Source organism: Neodiprion pinetum, chromosome 7 (genome assembly GCF_021155775.2).
Source record: "Neodiprion pinetum isolate iyNeoPine1 chromosome 7, iyNeoPine1.2, whole genome shotgun sequence".
NCBI classification, from domain to species: domain Eukaryota; kingdom Metazoa; phylum Arthropoda; class Insecta; order Hymenoptera; family Diprionidae; genus Neodiprion; species Neodiprion pinetum.
The window spans coordinates 26457452-26482742 of NC_060238.1; the positions used below are offsets into that span (position 1 = coordinate 26457452).

Consider the following 25291-nt stretch of genomic DNA (forward strand, 5'->3'; position numbering starts at 1 on the left):
GACGCAACCACGTGTCATAATATTGCTGCAGAAATGTAATTTAATCGTAACGGGAATGCAGCTTCACCGAGGATCTTGAAAATTGGATTAGGTTGAAGAGAAGAATAAATTTGCAGCGATGAAAAATACGAAAAACTGGAAAGGAGATTCCAGAGTTCGAAATGAATTGCTAATGTCTGGATCACGTGCACGGTAAGAACGTAAGAAGTGATCCTCGTTTGTCGCGGTTGTAAAAGATGAGAGAAAAAAAAAAGAAGTGTATTGTGCGTAGAAAATATGATAAAAGAAGAACAATTAAAATGCAAAATATAATTTTATGGCTGATTGTGTGGTAATTTAATGCGTTTCATCCTACACAAGTCCTTCGAGTGAGACTCGTCGAGGCGGCGCCTGGTAGCCGAAGACGACCCACCCGACCCATCCGTTCCATTCGTTCAACGCTAGTCGGCCAGCTCCTCTCTCCTCCCCTCTGAAGGACTATCCTCTAATGGTCACGTTTTTAATTGGGTAAAAATTAGCGCGACTCCCCCCCCTCGCTCTTCTAATTAGCCCAGTGCGACCGAGTCCTCGAATTTTGCCAGCTAAACATTTTGCACAGTTTTCGCATCGTCTGTTATTACCAATTTCACCGGCTTGACCACGGTTTAACGCGCTCATTCCCCGTGACATAATTTCCTCAGATTAGCATTATTATTATAACTGTTATTACTGTAATTAAGTACAGGGTGTAGACAAAAAAAATCACCTTCTCTCTCTCTCTCTCTCTCTCGCACTGAGGCAGAAATACGCTACACGTATCGTTTGCCTTTGTTATTTTTTTCTCCGTTGCGGTTTGACGTTAGTGCGGCTTGGATGTTTCGACCTGATGCTGGGCTTCTTACACATCGTATATCTCTGGTAGACTTATGACCGTCGAGTGTGTTTAATTGACGAGTATGATGCACACTGTGCAGTTAACAAGTGGACGCCACTGATTGCGTGAGCTGCACTGCGCAGCAGTTGCTTCTTCCAGTCTTGCAGTGTAGGAGGAAATGTTTTGATTGTGATAATTGAATCTTCGTCAAGTGTATACATTAGACTATAGAATTATCCACTGTGTTCCGTAAATTAGGTCAGTGTACACCGTATAGCTAGACTCTAATGCAACGTCCGATCATTGAAACGGACGTACAAAGTACAAACATTTCATTATATACATATAATCTATTTCACTACTCTCTTCCAAATGCCCAAGCTATTCGTTTTGCTCCTCGGTTGTGGCAAATTAATTATACGAGTGTGTGTGTGTGTGTGTGTGTATATACATATATTCAAAATCAAGCCAACGGTCAAGGCTTATTATTAGCAGTAACGCTCAGTGCGCGGATGAAATCTGCGGAATAAAAGGATTAGAGACGATTCGCAAAGTTATGAATAATCCTGAGGATATCCTCATATATACATATAGCTGCAGAATCTTCGATTCTCTCTCGGTGGCTGCAGACGAACGCAAATGCAATTTCATCCATTGATTGGCGTTTCCACGGCAACGTAGAAATCTTGACGTCATTCTCAAGGTAAGCTTCACCGGCTCCTTCGCGGCTTTTCACCAAGGAGAAAAGTCAGGTACTTTGCTAGATATATATATATATATAGAGAGAGAGGGGGGGGGGGGGGGAAGAAAGAGATCCGTAGGTACATCGAAATCGGTGATTTCTGGAATCTCCCAATTATCCACATTCCATTCGTACTGCAAGATGACCGCCAGTACCCGTAGTTTGAAACGAGGTATTTTTAACCGACCTCGTTTCCCACGAGTTCAAGTACAACGCAATGAAAGTATAATCATGATTATTAACTCGTTAAAATCCGATACAATCGTATCGACTGATTTGTTCCCACACCTTCCATTTTTCTTCTCGCTTCTCTTCTTCGTTTTGTTTTCATATAAACATAAATCCCGATCCAGATTCACTTTGTTTGAATTCTGTACTTCCTCTCCGAGTCCGCCTTTGAATATGGAACGAAGCAAATTGCTGAGAACCCGCCGACGTTCATTCAGCTGAATATGTTGTTTGAACAAGAGACACGAGCAACGCCTATGCAGAGATTGAGTTTGCAAAGCACTGTATGCAGCGAATAAAGTAAAAAAAAAGTGTGTGTGGGTGTGTGTTCTTTCAAACAAAAGTAAAACGAAGGGGGATGAAATTCGGTGAATTTTGTTTATCCATTTTCAATCTTCTACTTCTCTTTTTCCGTGACCTCCGTGTATTTTCATTTTCTTTACCCATACTTATATAATGGCTTCGAATTTCGCCGGGAAATAACGAGGCAGCGGTAGCCGTACAGGCATGGTGTACCTACAGGCTTGTATGTACCCACATACGTGACCGTAAAAGGGTTAAAGGGTGGCCGAGCGGAAGGAGGAGGGCCCCGAGGCTACGTTCGTTTTCAAAAATAGATTTTCCGAGCTTATTGTTACCTGGCCATTAATCAAGGGTCATGCATATACGCGACGAAGGTATCCTAATTCTCTTTATAAATCGTCCACTCGATTTATACGCAAATAGCCAAAGAGGCTATAATACCGCGGTCACATATCCCCTCGTTTATATTCATGTACGATCCGTATAATAGACGTATAATGCGTGTATGCGCACATGCTTACATTCTCGTCGTATAACCTGCCAGAGAAATCACTTGTTTTAATACTTAATCAGACTTATACCCAAAGTGTTGGTGGATTCTTTTTTTTTACTTTACCTTTCGAAGGATACTGGTTACGGTTAACCATCACGCACGGTGTCCGGTAAGAAATCCGGAACTACTTCAAGGACATTTCCAGGACATTTTCAGGTTATTCACGGAAATTAAGAATAAAATATTTTTCAAGGATAGTTTTCCGGAATTTTGAAAGAAACCAAAATTTACGGACATTTCCAGGACCACTGGACACCGTGCCATGAAAAATCGAAATAACAGGGGATCGTTGTCGCGAAGTAACTCATACTGCCTGTAAGCCGTAACTTTTTTTTCAAACTCGATATTTCGAATTTCAATGATTACACCGGTCAACACGAATTTTGAGTCTGGATTATAGGTGTCAAATTTTGGTTTCTTTCACGTAACTAATAAAAGAAAAAGTAGTTTTATTAGATAAGGTTTGCTTTTTGTTTCAACGTGCTGCTACCTGCTGCTCATATTATCAACCAAAAACTCCAAGACTTATTTATAGACGTAAAAAAGATAAGAGCAAACTTTATAAGTAATAAGTGAAGATTTGGGTCGTTATTCGATGTATGGAATCAAAATTTATTCATTCAAATATAAACCGAAAAAAAAGAATGTTTCGTCGACCTGTGTTATCACATCGGTGACGAGAAACTGAAACTAGTTTAAAAAGCGCCGAACTACATATTCATAGTGTTTTATCCCACAAGTCAAAATCGATGAATTCCGTTAGCCTTGTAAGAGAGCAATACTTGTGAAAACCAGGTTTATAAAAAGGCCAAGGAAGACAGTGGGAGATAACAAAGCTGCCGTCAGAAACCGTCGCGCAAGAAACTTTGGACAAAAGGTTCGGGGTGTCAAGTTAGGGGGACAGGTTTGCAGATCTTGCAGTTTGTCAAATTAGTATTTCGTCTGTCGCTCGACGAGTCCTCGACCTCCGTTTACCGTGAAGTGGGGGAGGTGAGCTGGCAAAGAGTAGATATTAATTGGTGCTCATAGTCGAGGAGCGCCTCCGCAGTCCCGCATGCTGCATAGGCGACGACCTGATTGGCGAGGCAAGCGGTCACGTGGTCGAGGTGGATCAATCAAGCGCTGACGGACCGTCGGAAAGCTACGTCGTATGCCTAAGCCCATGATGTTGTACCTGGGTCCGTGACGCGTGTTGGAGTGGAGGGACCACTCATGGCACGAAAGGCATTAATGCCTCCCTGGAGGAGCTTTGGCTCAACGACAAGCGCCGCAGCTCGTTTGGTTCGCACGCGGCAGGTTTCGTTCCGCGATCTCATTTCTATATTGATTATCGTTCCCCTTCGTTTTCGCTGCATACGTAAACAAGCCGCCTCGGCCCTCAATGTATAATTCCGCATCGAACGCCCGGAATTTATTTCGTTCTCGCTTTAGAGAGCGCGGAATTATTCTAGGGCGAAAAGACTGAAAGTAGAGAGAGTAAAAAAAAAAAAAAAAAAAAAAAAACGGGGGATGAAAAAAAAATGGTGAAAAATAAACCGAAACGGAAGAAAAGAGCGACGAAAATACACACGGTTTTCAGCTAATCGGATCGTTGAACGAGCCCTGGGACTCCCTTTGTTGATAATTCCCTCGCGCTACATCGGCGAGCGTCGTTGACAAGGGTGGAAAAAGTTACGCAAATCCCATCGCCGATATCCAACCAAGTTCACGGTCCGTACGTGTTCAATTGTACCTGAATACAAAGCAGGAACCACAGACTGGTAAAAATAATCAGTTTCGGTTAAATATCAATATTTCCAATTTCGAAATTTGCAGCTCAAGCAGCAGCCCGGTTATTTAAGTATTTAAATACGATATTATTTTATTCCTACTAAACCCAAGTCCCTCGTTCTTTCGACAGGGGAAATTTAATTTGGACGGAGAAAAGAAGCGAGGGAACAAACAGAGCCGGATCGAATGGTCGAAAATGAAGAAATGAGGGATGAACCGCCCCTAATACGCAGCCCTTCGCGTCGATTGTTGATTGAGGCGAAGGCGTTGTTCTTGTGTGGGTGAAAAATGAAAATACGTGAGAAAGAAGGGGCGTCGTAGGTGACGAGGGGGTTGAAGCAATGTCAATTCCCCCCGCATCCCGGGCAAAGTCTACCTCCCTCGCCCATATTTCTGGCTCGCACCGAACTGGAAGATACATCTAGATAAATGCGGCGAAACGTGCCCCGCAAAGCGCTGTTTATATTTTGTCCCCAAAGCGGTGGCGGGTAGTCGAGGCTCCGCGTAAGGTGGACAATAATTCACCGTCACCGGTCGAAGATTTACTGTCAAACGTATTTGAGTGGCTGTCGCGGGTCGGGCACGAATTGCACACCGAGGAAATTTCTCGACCCGAGTTGAACGCGAGGTGCAGGGAAGAATGCTCGCGGCAAAATCGTCACGGTTAAACTCCGTCGTTTTAAAGGTTAACCAGCTAAACGTGTAGCCGGAGATCTTTGACGTGGGTCGAGGCCGGGGGGCGGGCATCACCTCGTCCTCGACACGCCGCGATCGGTCAATTATTTCCCAACCTTATTTTTCCTGCCTAAGGGAGCGGAAAACAAGCCCGACTAGAGTTCGTGTGTGAGCAAAATTTTTTAGCTGGAAAATTTTACAAGCGCCATCCTATCTGTTCGAAATTCCCCCGAATCGCGAAATTTCTTCTATTTTCTTTTTCCACTTCACACTTTCAGGCTAAAAAAAGAAAATTCACCAATTCGCGGATTCGCAATCGTCGAAACTCGTTATTACCGTAATACGCTGTTGTTAAAATAACCATAATATGGGACTCCGTTTCTCTCCCGCTCTCAATTCATCAAATTTCAACCTCGTATAATATTTTTTGCAAACGGTTGCCTCTCGCAAATGCTAAACTGGCATCGAGCGAACGCCTCTCCGCCTCTGCGTGCCTTTGAGACAAAGTTACTTCTGCTGGGGTTGAGATTCCGGGGTGAGTTTGCTCGTCAGCGTATACCTGCAGTGGATTTTTCTTTGGACGAATAACGCGAATTGAATTTTTATTCCATCTCTCTACTCAGCCAGCCGTTGGCGAATAGTCGTCGAACCGTCGTCACAGCATCCTGAAAGCGAATCACATACTTCTTCTAATGGATTTCCGGCATGTGTGTGTTAATTCTTTCTCTATTTTCTTCGCCATTCCTCAAGAGCTTTTCGCCCTGCACTTTTCCCGATTGTAACCGAAACGTACTTTCGCCGGTCAAGAGGAGTTTCCAGCGTGCTTGTGTCACCGCGAGGGAAATCACGATGCAGTCACTGGCCCCTTTCCCAGGACCAGACCAGAGGAACATCGTCCCAATGCAATCGATGTCAGTCCTACTTTTGGCACTCGAGGTTACCAATCGCCTCGCAGGTATAATAGAACCACGAAAAGAGGCCAGAGATTGCGAACCAATATTTGCAAACCGTTTCCCGTGTGGCCTGTAATATCCGTCAGAAAACGGGACACGAATGTCAGAGGTTGACGGTGTAAACTTGTAAGCGATTTTTCCTTCGTTTTTGTAACGCCAAAAAGGGAGATGATCAAAGTACCATGCATTGGTAGTTAGGATCATCGACACTGCGCATCTGCGCTTCTGCGCGACAGCGGTATTTTCCTCGGTGGCGAAGCTTTTGTCCTGTAAAATGTTGGCATTTTTACAACCGGAGTATTGAAGTGAGTGACAAGGATTTTACCGTCGTCAAACGAAACGGGTGTAGTTGCGGCGGCAGTCGATATGCATTCGCGAGTTCGTTGCTGCAGCGACTACTGCAATGGTGAATGGCACAGTGACTCGAGTGTCTATCGAGGACTGAAAAGCGAGCGCCGCGTCAAAGCTGCGGCAACCCGAGCGCAGTACGTGCACCAAGAACGTGATGCGTTTCGGGCATTGAGGAGTCCGGTAGAAATGGACCGGCTGTAATTTCAAAGCAAAAAGCATATTCTTGTAGCCGTTCAAATATCCCGGCCAGCAAACGCCGCCGTGGAACAATTTTCTAAACGAACGATTTCGGACCTGTGAAAACACAGTACGAAAACGGAATTTTCCCAAGCTACGCGTACGGAACCCTCAATTTTTGTTTATGCTCACATAGCAGCGCACGTACGGTACATATGTGGGCACATGTACACGAAATCTCCATTATCGATCAATCTCCGACATGACGCGCATCACCGTCGCGGTATTTGCCGGTGGTTTGAAAAGTCATTCGAACGCTAAGGACGACGCCCTCGATTTCCCACCGTTCGCGTCGAGTTGAATATGAATTTTCCACCACTCCTCCCAACCGCGAACCCGGGGGTTCGTTGTCGATTCGTTCCACCGCGGCGCCGGACGTGGGGATAGGTCGAACCGATACCGATATACCGGAACCAAGCAGGACAAAGCCGATACAATGGTCAAAGCCAGAAGGTCAATTCTCGTTTGACACAATGCATCAATCAGCTGTTTGCAAACAGCTCGTCGAGGTCCCGCCTGGCTTTCAGATAGCTCCTGCAGCAGCGGCTGCCGCAGGATTATCCTGATTCCCGGTACACACGAGAATGGATCACCGTTGCATCCCGATTGCTCGGCCATCTCCTCGTCCGAGTACAGCCACTACCCGCGCATTTGCCACAAGGGTTCTTTTATTCCTCCTGCTTTCTTTGTTCCTCTCTATCGGCTTTCGAGTTTGCCGGACAAGTAGGACTGGTAGCGAGCCAAGGGTACGTTCACCAGAATTTGCAAATATGGTCTTTCGAAATTTTTACAAACCGATTTAAAATCACATCGATCGTGTCCGCTTGCTCTGTGTGAGGTTGAAGGTGTCGAGTTACTCGAGAGCTCGAACGAGAACTTCAATAATGAGGGATACCCCTGACGATAGGATCAATACCGGATCCCGGGCAATTAGGTATCGGGGAAACCTTAATCCTCGGGAAAGTCGAGGGGACGATTCGGAAGTTTCACGGTGAGATCACTGGTAGTGGTAATGGCGCACGCACAGGAGTATCGGTAACGAAGTATTTGATTTGAGGAGGAAAAGGAAGACTTTCCAAGCTGAGTTTCGACTGGGTAGTAAAATGGCCGATTTTATCCCCGCATGACGTTATCTGTTAGCACGGTTTTCCAAAGGGTTTAAAATTCCCGGATAAGCGGGTAAGATCCCAGGGCAGCTACCGGCACGGGGCTGAGAATTATCTCCCTGGCTTTATACCTGATCTGCACCTACACCCGGATACCAGCCAAGTTTTGCCAAGGTCAGAGTGTCGGGAAACGCGTTTTGGCGTGCAGGAGGATGTGTATGTACATACGCAAGGAATAAAGAGGTGGAGAAAGCTAAGAGCGAGAAAAAGGCGAGTCTCACGGGATGGGCCACTACCGTAACAGGGTTATCGCACGCGCCACTGGAATAGGAAGTCGTTCCGTTCCGAAGCTTGCAAGCACCCAACTGTCGAATCAGTCCATAACTCGTCGGCTCGCGTCAATGCCTCACGGCTAGCATGATCCGTTTCTAAATTCAAATCTCCACGCAGACTTGATAATAGCGAAGGAAAAAGAAGAGAGACAACAACCGTGGCGAAAGAAAAATTTTCACCCTGTCGGAGTGAGAGGGACGTTGCGGAGGGCGGTTAATTTTGGAGGCAGGAAACACGTAGTCCTGCAGTCCCTCTGTTATACCTGGTAGGTCGGACTACGGTAGTTAGGTAAGATCAGACGGGGTGAGAAATGAACTGGTTAGATACAGCCAGACCAGCTACCTACACAACGAGGCGGGAGTTGAAGTGATAATGAACTAATACCGGTTATGACGTAATCTCCATAATAATAGCCACCTGATTGGGTGGAGGATCCTCTCTCCCTCGGCTGCATACAGATTCAAAATTACAATCTCGGATTGTGTTTACGACGTGGTGAAAGTAGATCCTGATTTATACCGATCTTAGATTCAGCCGAGATTCCCCGAGTAGATTCAACCTGATTCTCAAGATCTATATCACCTCGAGAGATCAGGCCGGCTGGCCGGCCAACGGCCGAGTGATTTATGCCCGTTACGAAGCGACTGTGACACCATCTTAAACCAAATCGAACGACAACTGTTGTTAGCCAAGTTATGCTCGATCGGATCGATTCGAAATTCCAGCAATCCAGCCTGGTATCTCCTTTCCTCTAAATCAACGAAGAAATTGGTACACCACGGTAACCATATTACGTATGCAAACCCATTTACACGCCACAAATGACATCGGCAGGGTGTCGTCTGACACCCAGCCCGAGACTGTGTTACTGATACACGCGCGAGAGTAAGAGCTAATTCGGTATCCTTCTCATTCGGCCTAGCGCAGGATAGGGATACTTTAAAGGGCTATTGGTACCCGGGCACGGAAAGCCCGAGATTGAAAGCTAGCTCGAGGCCTTGATAATGACAATTAATTATCGCGGAAGTTTCGAATGTCGTTAGTAGAAGCAGCGTTGATTCGAGCTAAGTGTACCGGGACCGACCACGGTGTAGCAGCCGTGCACCCACGTACATGATGCAACAACCATCCGTGAACAAGGTTAAATAACAGGAACAAGCCTCACCCCCTGCTGCTCGACGAACGCTGTTGCTCATTGCTCGTAAGCTGCGGCCCGCTTCGTCCTGTGAAGAACTTTGTCAAGGTAGAGGATGGTGCCGGGCGAAGCGTTTACCGCGAATAGAAATATTCAGGCTTAGCCGAGATATGGGGATGTAATGTGCAGGTCGTGTGCTGGTTTATGTAGGGCAATCGATATCACGTGTACGTACCTGTACCTATATTACTCGGGCGAGTCTACGTGCATGCTCACAGTTTTACACGTTTCTCACGCTCGATGTATGCACCCCATCGAAGCGGTTACAGGTAAACATCTACGAATCACGCTGTTCTCGTGCGAGGTTATTTAATTTTCGATACTACCTAGGTACGTAGACCGACATGAACCGAACAACCGCGCGGTTCATCAATCTCCGAGACGCTCAGCGTCGCGAATATGTGTTCGGTGGATATCTGCCGTATTAATCTCGTAGAGACACAAAAGCTCGCTGAGAGAATGAGGAGGAGGCTGAAGAATGTAAGAATGATAATGTGGAATGTTTCTTGCCAGCGCGTAGGTACGTACGCGTGCCTTCTCCCTTCTTGCGTTACAAAGTGATACGTAGAGAGGGAATCCGATATTCCGTTATATACGATATGTGCAACGTTACGCGTCAACGAATCATGTTTCGTCCTATGTTTGAAGCTACTATGACACTGGATCGCTGTAGGTACTTCAAGCTTGCACGAATCAGGATGTGGAATTTTATTTCCCCTCTCTGAGTTTATCGCGCTTTCCGTAAACGTGGAATTAAATTTCGGATAATGCTCCGCGCACTTTGAAAGCTCTCCGAAATAAAATTAAAAAAAAAGACGCTGGGTGCTTTTTTTTCTCCTACGAAAGCTACCAAATTTCATATCATACCGGGAAATTCGGATAGTCAGGAGTCCCCGGTGCTCGTTTACCGTTTTCTGTTTTCTCTGCATACCTACATTTTCTCGCCTCACGACTCGTTCTTTCACTGCCGTTTTATTCTTAACTCTGTTTCTAACGTTGTGGCGAGAACTACGCGTCCCCAAGAGGAAAGGCAGAAGACAAACGAAAAATATCCCGGACAGGGGCCCAACACAGAATTCGTTCGCGTCCTATCGCTCCGGGATAAATTGTTACAAACAGTTAATTTTAATTTTCTATTCTACTTCCGGTCCTACGTCCAGCTCGACTTGGGCGTTCCTTTATTAAGGTACGAGTCACGATACAGAAATTTTGACATTAGATGTAGGAAACGATGGAGAATTGAGGCTCTGAGAAATTGAATAATATTATGAGAGGTAGAGAGAAACGGAAGAAAGTGATGTGGGATATTTTTTTTTTTTTTGGTGGGTGGAACGCGTCGAGGGTAGGTGGAGGATATTTATCGGTCACTTTACGTTTCCGCATTGCGTATATAAGAAGCGCATTAACTCCAATCAATATACGTATAACGGTGCAGGAATAGAGTCGGTTTGCATGGAGACTCTCAACTTTTATCGGCTTTCCACGAGGCTCATTTTCCTCGACCTATACTTAAAATATTTTTTATCCACATGACCCGTCGTATTTCTTATGTATACATATGCATTATGTACAGACCGCGTCCGCGTAGACTCGGGACATGCGGCGAGGTAATATTCCAGCATCTTATTGGTATATGAAGTCGAAGGGTATTGTACAGCGGAGAATTCACGTGGTGTATATAAAACGCCAGACATACCGGTAGTGAAAAGCCGAAAGAAAATTTTTTCCCGGCACAATGTAAAGGTACGAAAGTCCCATCAAATCAGGAGAGGAGTATTTCGACGACAAGGAGCACAATACGAGCGCTTAATCCCAGGACCCGAGTCATTGTTGTGCCGGAAAAGCAGGCGATATGCATTCTACCGCCATTAAGAAAATATCCTCCCTGAATGTAAAACGCGCGGGACATCCTTACGCGGCAAATGTAGAGCGAGCTCCTTTGCCGAGCCCCCCCATGTTTGCGCATCAATCAGGAAACGGTTGCTAGTTTTCCTCAAATGAAATGCCCGACGACCATACTGGCCTACATACTGCCCGAGTTTTCACGCCTCGGCGAGCATTCCGCCCCCAGAGACCCCGAGCCCTGAGATTTTTCATCGGGGTTTGCTACGTGACCGCGGGCCAAAGAGAGCTCTCCTCCTCTACTCTATTTCTCTCTATAAAAATACCCACCAGTCAGCGACTCGACACTTGAGTCACGGCCCTGCGTGTGTCGGTGAATACCGCTACAACACGTTTCCGCTTCGCTCGGCCACCCCGACTTTGATCAACAAGTTGCTCGATACGCGTGACTCAAGTTCTCTAATTAAACCAGCAGGTCGACCTTGGTTAAATTTATTTTTCGAGGCACCTGCGATGCACCGGGGAATCATTTATTCGGTACTCACAGCCGCACTCCACAAAATTTTTGAGTTTCGAATCTGTAATTATGAACAAACTTTTCCACTTGTATTTTTCAAATGCCATTATTTCCCTCGTACGTTAATTTGTGCGTGCGCGCGCGCGCGTCTGTATATGTATCTTTTTTCTCAAATTTAATCGTCGAATTAAGATTTTACGAATTTTTCACACCCCGGGGAAATGAGAGCGCGGGTCTTTCTTTTTTTTCATGCCATCCGACGCAGGTGCGTGAAAATGAGAGTTGAAGAATTTTTACCCAAACGAAACTTTCGCAGCATTTAGTCGAGGTTCAGCTACCTTTCGGTGTGAATTCCTTCTATCCCACGCGTTAGACCACACATGATAAAATAAAAGTTCCTCTTGCCGAAAGACCGCAACTTGCGACTAGCGCATAGGAAGGATGTCCCGAGGGAGAGTGAGAGGGAGATGGGTAGAGAGTGGGAGGGACCAAGTTCTCGAGAAATTGTCCCCGCGAAGCTCAACGGGGTTACGATTAACCAGGACTTCCTACAGTAGCTCGCCTTGCCGAATGCGCCTGGAATAACCAAACAGCGAACAGAATCTCGACCAATTAACAGAGAAAATCGGAGAATTCCAACTTCCGGATTAGCAGCGGGCGCCTTTTCGATCGCGGCTGCGTATCTGAGAGGATTACGCCCCGTAAATTCAGCACGCTGCACAGCCGTTGGCGACTAATTCGAGTACAATTGTGATTCAAAATATCGATGACTTAGTTATTTGCTCAGTCCTGTACGCGATGGTAAAATTTTTACCATAATCAATTCATCCGCCTTCTCATTTTTACGATCAGAATAGAGAAGATTTCGAATTCACGAGATTTGATTTGAATTTAACATTCGTTAGTGCGGAAAAGAATGAAAGGGAGGGAGAGGGAGAGAGATCGCACCGAGTCGTGATTAAGGAATCCTGCAGGTGCGAATTTTTTTTCCCCACATCGTACCTCCTCTGCCCTCTGGCTTGGTTACCTGCCCGTAAGCCGTGCTCGTCCAGATCGACGGAATGTGTCCCTGGAGATGGACCGAGGGAGAGGAAGGAAGAAGAGCGGAAGAAGTAAACTTGCGGCGCGGTTCTCCTTTACGTGAAACTTGAAACTCCCGGCAATCCCATTCGCGTACGGAGGTGCAGGGCTCTTGAATACCTGCCACTTCGGTCAGGGGCGCGGTGGAGGTTGTTGCAGTTAGTTGCAAAGTCCGCGGGAAACCCGCGGCGCGAATACTAACTAACTGTTATGCCATTTGCAGAATGCAGACAACCGTGACGGTATCTTTCGTACGAAGATTGGAAACTCCAGAGGAATTCCGATAAAAAGTACTCAGACGGAATGCAAGTACATTGTATGAGAGGAGAGCTTCGGTGGTTACAAGTTTGAGAGAGTTAAGTTCTTAACGATTCATTTCCAGGAAAAATTATTATTGCATTGAGTGACTTATTTTTCACGAGCAAAGTGTATTCCGATTTTGAAAATTAAACTCCTTCAAAGTCGTTCTAAGCTTTCAAAACAATGGTTTTAGCTTCAATGTTTCGTTGCATTAACGTTACTGACTTCAATCTCGTGCAAGTTTTGGCTTTGACGATGTCAAATGCAGCGAGATAGACGTACACTCGTATATAAGAGAAGTGAAGAGAAGTGGCGATACGTAGGTAGGTACTTGGAGGTAGTTGGAGCGCTAACAATGACCGGGAAGGCGTGCCAATGAAATTTTTATACCGTCGTAGATTCGATTTGAAACGGTTCCAAACATTTCTACTTGACGACGATTTAAAAACCAACGAAACGGTGTAAGGAGAACAAAAAAAAAAAAAAAATCACATACCAGACCGCGGCGGTTGTCTGACCAAATCCTCTACACCAGGAATACAAATTTCCTATTGTGTGGTCCGATGTTCTCCCAAAGAATTTATAACGCAACCGAGAATAATAGTGAAACTTCGAATCGGTTTTATATTTAAATGAAATCCGTAACAAGCCCTCGTGTGTTTTCCACCCAATATTCGATCTCTAATTCCACAATTCCCGCTTCCAGATCTCTCGATCACCGCTCGGCCCCAGCCTCGAAACAACGATTCGAAAATACCGCCTGCGGCAAGACTGTCTTCGCATTAAACGATGGCGGCGAGGTGGGGTTGGAAAAGGGTAGGGGGACGAGAAGTTTAAACTCGATTTTTTCGATGCTTATTTCGTTACAAAGTTAGCGCCTCCTCGCCACCACCTTATACTCCCAGAGTGCCGTGGCACGAAAGTGCGCCGTTTTATCGCCGTCATAAAGGCTTTACAACAATCGAGTTTCACGCTCGGCGTCAGCCGACAACTGTTATTACTTACGTGTAACTTACAAACAATGGTCTATCCCTGCCTTGAAACCGCGTATCATACTTTACAGTCCTCGGAATGACGGCGTTACCCTCTCGGAGCAAGACAATTTCTTTCATAATTTTCTTCTTCCTTCTTTTTAATTTACCATTCTTCAAATTTTGATCCAACTTTCTTGATTAATTGAATATTTAAAGAAAAATTCCGAGCAATTTTTTTCCCCGCCTTTTTAAAATGCGAGACTGAATGAATAATTTGGACGTGAACCTAGTAGACGGACCGCGGTGCGTACAACTTACACAATTATCACGCGATCTAATTATACAACTTTCGGTGAATAATTATTAATTTGCAACCTTACAGGGGTGCCGGGCCGCAATGATGTCGTTGCTTGTGGAAATGAGAGGAACAACTTTCCCGCTTGTATTACATTATGTATAGCATAAACTCCGTATATATTACTAACCCGGGGGCAGAATTGTTACACTGCATTTATCCCTTTACCTCTAGCGAACCTGAGTTGTTTCGCCTGGGGTAATTGTTTGTACAGTTCAGAGTCGTTGAATTCGATGGTGAGTTCGAAACAGCGAAAATCGGCGTTGGAAAACCGTTTTTCAAAGTCTTTGACGATCCGAAAAAGATAATGTTTTTCCGCGTGTATAAACGAGGAGAAAATAACTCGAGTGAAAATACAGCGCATACATTTCGGTCACAGAAATCGCTATAGTGGCAGCCTTTTCTTCTTTTCTTTTTATAATGTTTTTTTATACTCCATGCAAAATTCTGAATTTGTTTTTAGCATTCATGGGTAAAAAAATATTTGTCCTCGGAATGATTACAATTTTGTGTGAATCCGTAATTGTTTACAATTGTCATAAATAAACGTATGGAAGAAAAGGTATTTCCTCGAACGTAACGCGTTAGCGGAAAAATTTTATAATAAACGTATACTAAAAACGCTTGGCATTCGTTCGGTGGCAAACAAAGATCTCAGAATAGCCATTAGACTTACAAAATTCAACACATAGGGGTAGTTTTCACCCTCCTCAGGGATGCATATAGATAGTATTGGGGTTCGCGTCTATTCTCGGTCTAATATCGTACCGTCTCAAAATGAATATTCGTACAAAATCTCATTCAAAAAAACTACCCAAAATAATCTTGTTAACTAATCCAGATTTCACACCATTTTAGGTATTATTTTTAGTTTCCTTAAATTTTTCACGTCAGATTCGCATTGAGCGTCGAAGAATACGTATAATAGGAAACGTGCAATTGCATTTCCGTGGCATTAAAACCAAGAAGAAAAAAAAAAACCGAATTGCACGAGCGAACGGGTTAACCCGCGGGCAGACGGTCGCGAGACATCGAGAAGTTCTTTCGCGTCTGCATCCTTCCTTTTTCCTCCTCAGAGATAAGAGATCTTCGAGGCGCGATCTCGAGTACAGGCGTCGGTGTCGCCGCCGCGGCATCTTCATATATTCCCCAGGGTGTCCCTGTAGATCAGAATATGATGTAAGCGTTCCTCCCCCCTCCCGCCCTGCAACCCAGGCTCGCCGCCTGGCCGCGGGCGTACCGACGCTCTTTCAGGCGCCGGGACGGCTGCCTCTCAACGACGCCCGGCGTCCCTCCGCTCCGCGCATCGGAGGTCGATACCCATGTGTCGCGTCTTGCAGCCGAGGCTGCACCGCACGAATGAATTAAATGGCTGCTCTGCCGGTGCAGCGATGCGGACTCGTCTCATCCTCTCGACTCCGTTCATCTTTTACACGTATACTTACCTGCCGACCGCCCTTGCTCAATCAATTTTTATCCCGATTAGCCTTTTCACCGTCACCTAACGTCCGAGATTATCTCTTCCGATAGCATCGGGACGGTGATCATTACCAAGAGCTTATACGACTGCTGTGAATGGGAGATTGAGTAAAAGGGAACCCGAGAGTGAAAATTATTTTTCGGAAGAGAGTGGAATGGAAATTAGTTGGCAGAGAAGAGAAGACGTTGTATGATAATCAGACGGTGCGTACGGTTGGGGAGATCCTTGTGACGCGTGTGCGAAAATTTTTCCAAGTTTTTTTGGAAGATAAACTAGGTCAGGACTCGACCCTGGGCCGATATATTCCATAGGTTGAAATTCGCCTGACATTATTTTCCTAAGATCTCTCCTCACTTTTCGGTTCCGTCTGAATTCCGATGGCTCCACTTATTTTCGGGAAGGAACAGTTCTTCAGGGAAGCGACTCTCGTCGACGAATAATGGCTTATTGTTAGTTGAGATCTGGAATAACGATCGAGGGAGCGCTTTGTTGATAAGAGGAAGAGAGGAAGAGAGAGAGAGAGAGACGGACAGAGAGAGAATTCATACACGAAATTTTTCTAATTGGACAAATCATCTCTTGAACACGTCTCGCTAAGCCTCTACTAGCGACAACGACGATGTCGTACCTGTAGGATGAATTTTGTTTCATCTACACGTGGCGACTGTACACCTGTAATACTCGTATGCGAATGCGTAATTAATTCTTACGGTTATAATTTCTTGGTTGCGAGTCGATGAAAAAGCAAAAATTAGTAAAGAAAAAAGAAGACGAGACGAGAGGGGGGGAGGAGGAGGAGAAGGTGCCCTTATACAGTGACAAAGCCCTTGGATCGGCGCGAGGACAATTTGTAATCGTTTGTCAAAAGCTGTACACTATATAAACAGGACTAACTGCCGTCTTATTCAAATGAGCTCGGGGCCCGGAGGTTTAACGTTAGACGTAGAAAGAGAGGTGGAAGGGGAGGGAGCAGGAAGACAGATGGTGTACTCTTGGTTTTGATGGTGTGCTTGCTTCGATGCCGGCCGTTCTCCTACCCCGGGAGAACGATACCCGCGGTGAATCTCGCCAGGGTTGACAACCGTACGGCGTGCTCCTAAAATATTAACATCTTGGCTGCTGATGCCGATATCGGAGCGGAAAGAGCACCCCGAAACGGAACCGGGGCAAAGTCGGAGGCGGCTTTCTTTATTCATCTAACATCTCGACGTTTCTGTAGAAATGATGGGTATGTGATATGTTATCAGGGCAGGGATCTCGCGAAAAGTCAACAAATTTTTATTGGCAATTTGAAAATCTTTCCGAACTCTATTCCTCAAATATATATTTCGGGGTGTTTGCACATGACGAAATACGATGCGAAGACGCGCTTGAACGAATGTAGTATATACCGTGTGTCAAGGAGTAAAAAGTTTAGCACGTATCGCGAACATACGAGTACGCAAAAGCTGTATAACGTGTGTATGTGTAGGTGAAGTGTTAATTTCGGAAAAAGCGTTCTCAGCGGCGACTCGAGCTCCTGGTGATATTTGTAGAACGGACCCGTGTGAGAATTAGGCGGTGTGTTCGAGGTATTCCCAAACGGGTTCCCTGTCAAAACGACCCCGCGGGCAAAGATAACAGAACGATTTGCGCAAAAGTAGGTACACAGCCTGCAGGAGCAAGGGCTGCATGCTTAGGAGGAGAAGAAAGAAAAACGGAAGAAGAGGAGAAGAAGGGAGAGGGAGGAGAAGGCATCGAATCGAATTAAAATTCAGCACGTATACCCGCCTCACCCTGGATCCCCTCAAGCATGGGACGGGACTCGTTGGACCGAAGCGTCATTTTTGGAGGGATCTCGATCGTGAATAATAATCTTTCGTATTTTGTATATATACATATCTTACATACTCGTCTCCAGGGTTTTATATCCACGAATTCCTCGCCTCCCCTGCGTGATCTTTAACGCACGGTATTTGTCCACGGTTAGACGTGTCGGAATAAAATACCCGACAGGACCAGCACGTGTCTGCGCCAATTTTGCTCAAATAAAATTCCCTGACTCGTTCCGTACAAAAAATTTCGAATTCTCAGAGGTGATGTTGGTCAGCTTTTCTGACTAAAAACTCCACAAGTTGGGCACCTTGAATGCATGAATATCGATCTAAAAAACACGCAGTACTGCTTTTTTTCACACAAATAATTAGAAATTGAACGATATCATTTCCCAAAGTTACTTTAACTGAGTTTACAAAGCATGGCTTGAGTTTGTCCATCATAATTCTCTGACTTTTCCCCGATAGACTAAATTCCCTGACTGTTTCCGGTCTTCACGTTCCGTCGTCACCCTGGTGGTCTTCGTCCCGGAGTATAATTCTCACAGGCTTGGCTGATTTCCGAGCCGATATCTGTAATATGTAGAGGACCCGAGCGTGGCCGCGCACGGATGCGAAAGGCGGTCGCGCATCCCGCGAAAAATCGCAAGACGTGAAAAGTTCCCGGCCGCTGGCGCAGGCGGGGCAGTCAAGGAGTCTGCAGGGAGGCAGCCAGACGAACAGATGGACCATGTGGCGCCAGGGTGCTGGGAAGAACCTCTTCGCGGCTACAACCTCTACGATATTGATTCGGGAGTTGAATTAAAGGAATCATCTCGGCGCGGGTTCCTTTCCCCCCCTTCACCCCGAAGCCGGCGTTATTTTACGAGGAGTGAAAGGGCGAGTTTTATTATTATTTTTCCTCATTCTCTCCCACTCGGTGTGTTTTTTTTTTTTCTTCTTATTTTCTTATTTTCCCTCGCTTCTTTTTCCTCGAAATTCTCAACCTGTATTTAACGTTATTTCCATAAAAAGAAACTTTGGAGTGGTTGAAATAACAAAAAAAATTTTCAAGGCGCAGAACCGGGGGTTGAAAAAATTAAAATATACACAAGTCGGGGAAGAGATTTTTTCGTCTTTTCACGACTGACTCCGGCACCGAGATACGGATGCAATACCGACGACGGGATAGTTGGCGAGATGATTGACGTGTCGTGACAGATTTGACGCGAACGGCGGGGCTGGTAGGTGGATAGATAGATGAATAGATAGATAGATAGATAGATAGATAGATAGATAGGTAGATAGATAGATAGGTAGACGGAGGCCGAGCAAGGTGCCATCTCCGCCGGGCGCGACCCTGTACGCGATGGAAGGACGCCATATTGATTTCAGATCGTGACTTCGTACCACCGAGCGACACGTAGCACACGAGCTCACGTGATCGCGAAAGCTTTTCTTACCTTTCCATCATCATTGATACGTGTGTCTGCGCGGGTCCTCGTTCTGTGCAGCGTGCGTGGTGCCTTTTGCAGAAACGGGCATCCCGCGGCTGGGGCGGGGGGGGTGGAAGTTCCGAATTTGAAAAGTTACGAAAGCGCCGAATTCCGAATTATTTGGTGGCGAAACTTGAGGTAAAGAAATCAAAGTTTGAAGAAACAACAAAGTTTCGAATGGTCGGGAACACGATGGCGCAAAGTTCCGAGATTCAAGTTACGACAAGTAAAGTGCCGATAGAGCAAACTACGAAAAATCAAGTTTTGACAGAGTAAAAGTCCGAAAATTACAGTATACTCGCACAGCGAAGCTTACCCGACTAGTGGGTGTAAAAAATGAGATGAACCGAAAATCGGAATGACCAGGATTCCGAATGTAAAAATATCGAAAATCCAAAACGAAGAAAGATCAAAGTGGTGAAATTTCACCGAGCTAGAAATTCACAGAACTCAAAATCTTCGATCGTTCGGAATTTCGATGTTTCAGATTTGAAAATTTTCTCATTTTCGCACTTTTCAAATTCGGTATTTCGATCCCGCCCTCCGAGGCACGGTCAAGTATCGATGAGTGTTCACCGTGAGAGCTGATGTTAAATAGAGAGAAAAGATATCGAAGGTGGGAAGCCATTATGCAGCTAAAGTTGAGCGGAGCCGAGATGTTCCACCGTGACCATTTCCATCGTATCCGAGACAGAGAGGCTATTATCATAGTCGTTCGCGTTTGAACTCCGGAGTCACGAAATTATAACCGAGTACCATTTAGCGGGTAAGGTAGCGTAATTAATTTGAAATTGTATACTAATTAGCCGTGCAGGGAGAGTAACCCGGGGGAAGGACGGCCGAGCGCGCAATTACGTATGTAACACCTTATACAGCTGTAGAAGAAGCGGGCGGTATTAGAAACGGATAATTTTAAACGACGAGGACCGAGTCTTCCTGCTGCACGTTGCGCAACGCAAGACGAACGCGGCAGCTGTGGTTGGGTAACGTGGAGGGAAAATAGTCAAATGAATAAATAATAGTGAAAGAAGAAATTTAGTTGAATTTTTAAACACCTCTCGCATCGTAATCGCGTTAATAAAGTATAGCTGCCTGTAACGCCTAACGCGCCTGATGAAGACGTATACATATATTTACGAATTCTACCTAGTTTCACGATTATTATTATTATATCATCATCATCGTCACTTTTAATCTCTACGCGGCTTATTCCCATTTCAATAGACGACATCAAACGGGTGATTCGTTCTTGACAAATTGCGATCTCCGTTGAATTAGGAATCGGTAATAGTAATAATTCGCTCCTTGCAGGCTCTATGATTCGTCTTCAGACGAGAAAAATGGGTGTACGTACGAGGTGGGTGTATAAAAAGCTTTTCACGTCAACTGATTGTGAGCCACCTGTTTCCCCTGACATATGTCCCCCGGATTTTCCTGCAATTCACAGGCGTCACCGGATTATTTAAGGAACGTGAAAAAGTAAGGAAGAACTTATGAAGGAATATTTCATCGCCGTGACGCTGAGTGAAGGAGCCAAATTTGTTGTAGGCACGGGCAAATTTTATTTTTCGTTTTCATTATTAATACTCACTTACGCAGTGTACGTAGTGTAAATAGCATTGAAGGATGAACGAAATGTAAATATCGTAATGTGTTGCATCGAGCATCGTCGTCAGTCGCGTTAAAACCAGAATGTACAGCACGTGGGAATAAACGAGTCTGGGAATAAATGATTGTGTGACATTTCTTACCTTTGGCAAAAATAGTACCAAAACTTGTTTCGTCGTTCCATAGTATCCTCATCCTCTCTCAAGTCGGTGGGCACAGGCTGGAAAATTGAAGAAACCGGCATAAAACTAAAACTTGGTCCCCTCGAACGGGCATGCAAGAATTGGGAAATTTTTTATAGACGAGATTCGGAGAAGGAAATGAAGGACACGTCGTCGACAGTTAAAGGTGTCGGTATAGGGTCGTGTAGGCGGCAGTTTTTGACTTTCTTTATCCGCGACCTCCATTCGGAGAGAAGAGAATTTAGCCGCATGGGTCCCCGGGGTGTTTTGCCGGGCCCGGGCCCCCGACCATTCCTTCCCGGCCTACGGCGAGGCCATCTCGGTCTCCCTTTCCTACGCGGACAGCCAGCTTGGGGAATATGTACTAAACATAAGCTGAAAATTCGATTTAATTTTTCACGGGGCTAGAAAGGCTTCCCTTCCGTCTCTTGTCTAGAGTCGATTTTCCCCAAGACTGCCTAAGTAAGTGTGGATATTAAGGACACTACGGCACGGCAGGGACAAAAGAAACGTAGGTACGTGTATAGGAGAGGAAAAGTTACGCCAGAGGCTATCCTCTTGTAGTTATAAGCCCGTAACTTTTCGCTCTGCAAATTAAAAGCCTCGACGCGGCAACTGCGGGGAAGAAATTTGAAGGCAACGTTAAAACCGCGAATCTCCGAGAAGCTCGGCAATCTTAATTCGCAGATTCTCGTAACTCTTTCCTCGTGAACAAGAGACGAGAGTCCTTCTAGTTACCGACCCTTTATGAGACTGAAGTTAGTAACGTTAAAGTAACGAAACATCAGGGAAAAACGTTATTATTTAGCAATTTTAGACAAACTTCGAAGGTGTTGGCTTTTAAAAATAAGAGTACGTTTCCTTTGTCACGGTTTACTAAATTTCGGACATTGCTGTGAGGGTGCGAAGTAACGCTTTTTCCTAAACATGCATAATTAAAGTAACGTTACGAACCTCGTCCTTTTAATCCTCTTCATTTCCTCATTTCGAGGAAAATAAGTACGAGAGAGATAACGAAGAAACAGTCGTCGTTTTTCCGTTTTCAAGTGTTCGAAATTCCGTCGCGAAGACTGACCGGCAATATCTTTGGGTGCACGTGCGATGCTACTCGCAGGGTTGAGGATGATTCTCATTACGTACCGAGGATGTTCCGGATAGCAATACGTGTTATACCTATACAGGTATCGCAATCTCTTACCTACTTGATGGATATTCTGATAGGAGAGCAAATTACTGTAATAGCTTTCGGGTGGCTGGAGGTATGTACGGATTATACAATATCGATGCGATCCTGACGGTATTAGCTTTTCACCGCAAATTGTTCGAGGGCTGAGAACGTCTCGCAGGGCGGCCGGGACGCTGTATAAAGCTTAGACGTCATAGGCGATAAGTGTGTTGGGCAAAATTAGTCCAGGGTTCGTGGTCTTATAACCCCACGGGGAAAAATACTGATGGAAAAGTTGGCAGTGGGTGGTAATATCGTAACTTTGAATTGATCGGCACGTTTCGTTTACTCACAACGCGTATATACTTCTGATGTATCGAAGTATAGACAAAGGTGGGTGTCACCTTGGCCTCTATCCCTTTCCCCATACGCCGACCAGCGGCAGGCAGGGTGATTCGCAATGATTTATCGTCCCCAACATGTTGAACTACACAGACTGACATCACCTTTTTGTCGAGCCTTTCTGTACCCTGTAGGCTACAGGATCAGAGCTTATTGCTTGTGCTCGGGTTTCGTATCGAGACCGTTGAGTTATAGTCGATGCGCAACGCTACAAATTGCCGATGATACGCGTAGTCAGGGAACAAGAACGCAGCAGCTGCTTGTGCAAATCTCCGGTCGATGAAGAAGAAGAACAAAATTAGAAAAAAAAAAACGACAAAAATCTGACGGCGTAAGGCAGATTTCAATTACGAAAAAGGTACACATGTAGATTCGAGTGGGTCTCGACGAAGCTCCCTTATTATCGACATGCGGTATTCTCAATTAATATGCAAGAACTCTTCGATGAGAATCAAGTGTTCATCTAGACTGCCGCGTTGCTGAGGATTTTACACGCGGTGTAACATGGGTTCAAGATTTTTTTTTCCCTCATAACCATAGGGATTTCTAAGCAGCAGTAAAAATATGCATAAATATACCCATACACAGCAAACGTATGATATGCCGCACGGAGGCGGCGGATAGCGAGTTGACTAATTGTTCAATTAATTAAGTTTTAACCGAGGAGCTTTAATTTTTTTCATTTTTCTGTTCCACCATGTGTTTTTATTTTCTTTCAATTTTTGCTCCCTTTCTATTTTCCGAAAAAGGTAGGGAGATTAGAAAGCCGGCCGCAACGGATTTGGCAAATAATAAATGACCGCATGACCATCCTTTCGTTCCTCCTTCTCCGCCTGATAAACCTAAATTCAACGTGTGTAGGAAGCCTTTGCAATTTCCTGTATTAATGAATATTAATTTCACGAAGACCTGACTCTGTCTAGTCAGGATCTTCGGATCATGCCGGATGCACGTCACCGTTTTTGACAAGGAACGGTTCTAACCGGTTCCTAACCGCGCCACGGACGTTTCGCATACACGCAGGTGTCTGTAGTACGGTACGCGGTAGGACACTGTGCGTGAAATGCGTTATTGGAACAAACTGAAATTTATTATTACTCCACTCTCCCTCACTTTCTCTCTGCCTCTATACGACATCACGTTTCGCAAACTGGATAACTTCTCCGCCTGCTCCGCGAGGCGTACCTATTTTATGACGTCACGATTACACCGCAGTCGATCCGCCCGAAGGGAGAGGCGACAACCGTCCGTCAACCACGCAGACCTGGGTGTAGGTACATGGGTGGGTGTACCTACGTCTAGGTAAGCGTAAACGGACCTTGACAATTTCCGAAATTAACCACCGAACGGACATACGGCTGCGACATTACGTCCAACACTGGCCGGATACATAAAGTCTTGGCATTTATATTAGCGTTAAATTTGAGTAATTTGAAAAGTTCTTATCAACTGAAAACCGGCATCCCTCCTCCTCCCCCTCCCCCTCCCTGCCTCTGCCAAGACGACGGTGTGCGTTTACATCGTAGACTGAAGAGGCGCGACGCGAGAGGAGGCGGTAAAATTTATGCCAGTTTCAAACAAAATTATCAAACACCCTCGCCGTTCCGTTTCCTTTCCGTTCAACCGTCTGACGTATACCTGCTCGGACTTATTCTTTTTACAGTATGTAGGTATCTACCTACTTACTTGTCGCTTAACGAATTACACGGAATCGCTCAGGGCATGCGCCGAGTTCCTTGTTCTGTAATTCTCATCTTTTCTTTTCCCTTTTCCCTTTTCCCTTTCCTCGACTTCCGGTTCTGTTCTCGCTGATTGGTCCAGGCTGTTGCTCGTTTCTTCAATTCGAATCACCATAAATTCTTCTATTAGACTGAGCTATAGTCGAAATCGATTCCGTATAGGGAATATACATATACATACGTATGCAATCGTCGGGTCTGTTATTTTAGGAATTGAAGAAACTAGGCTAGTTCACCTGTATCCCACCTATACCTGCATACTTTTACGTATAATAATATCCGGATATACCGAAGGAGCGGAAGGCATGTGGCTCAGGTCACGTCTATGTGGTATAAAATCGCGTCTATATTTGCCCGTGATTCGCGTGACTGGCTCAATTGTTTTCGCTAAGAGGAGCACCGTCGGAGAATCTTTATTCAACGTGGCAAAGTTCGGGCCCTCGTGTAGCTATACACACTATCCTTCTCTCTCTCTCTCTCTCTCTCTCTTTCTCACTCTTTTCCTTTTCGAAATCATTTACCCATCTATATATTTTCCCTTCAAAGTTTACAATTAGCGAATAAACCCGTGAATACGCGTCCTTTGAAGTCGTAACGCCTTGGAGCTGCGAAAGGAGACGGTTAAAAACGTGAAAATTTGACGAAAAATAACGTATCGATGACAAATCTTTAAACTCCCTAGGGCGATGAAATTACTCGCTTCGTTCGCAGGTCTATAATCTCGGGTTCAGAGGTGATAAAGCCTATACACGGAGTATCGTGACATTTTAACGGCGCTCGGGAGAGATTAGATAATTAAACGCGAGGCTCGAGAGGAAGGGCCGGAACGCCTAATAACCGGTCGATAGATATTACAAGTTAAACGCTCCCGCGGTGGACGAAGAGGAAGAGGAATGGGAGGAGGAGGAGGAGGAGGAGGAGGAGGAGGAGGAGGAGGAGGAGGAGGAGGAGGAGGAGCCGCGGTGTTTTTGCGGTCTGCGCGGAACTTTGAGGTGGTCTTCTCGAGGGTGGCCAGGAGGAAGTTGATGAAAACGGCAGCCGGGTCGCGGTGGCGCAGGT

At 45.4% G+C, this 25291-nt stretch overlaps 1 protein-coding gene and 1 long non-coding RNA gene across 6 annotated transcripts in view; one reads left to right on the plus strand and one right to left on the minus strand.

Annotated features, from left to right (window-relative positions):
- LOC124223082 (uncharacterized) overlaps positions 1-25291 on the minus strand; it is a 111337-nt gene that overhangs the window by 16205 nt on the left and 69841 nt on the right. For both annotated transcript variants that reach the window (XR_011177681.1, XR_006884198.2), the window contains one exon: positions 20888-20964. This is a non-coding gene — a long non-coding RNA (uncharacterized lncRNA). The remainder of the gene's footprint in view (positions 1-20887; positions 20965-25291) is intronic.
- Positions 1-25291, plus strand: part of nolo (no long nerve cord) — a 93768-nt gene that overhangs the window by 7204 nt on the left and 61273 nt on the right. The gene's annotated exons all lie outside the window — the stretch shown is intronic.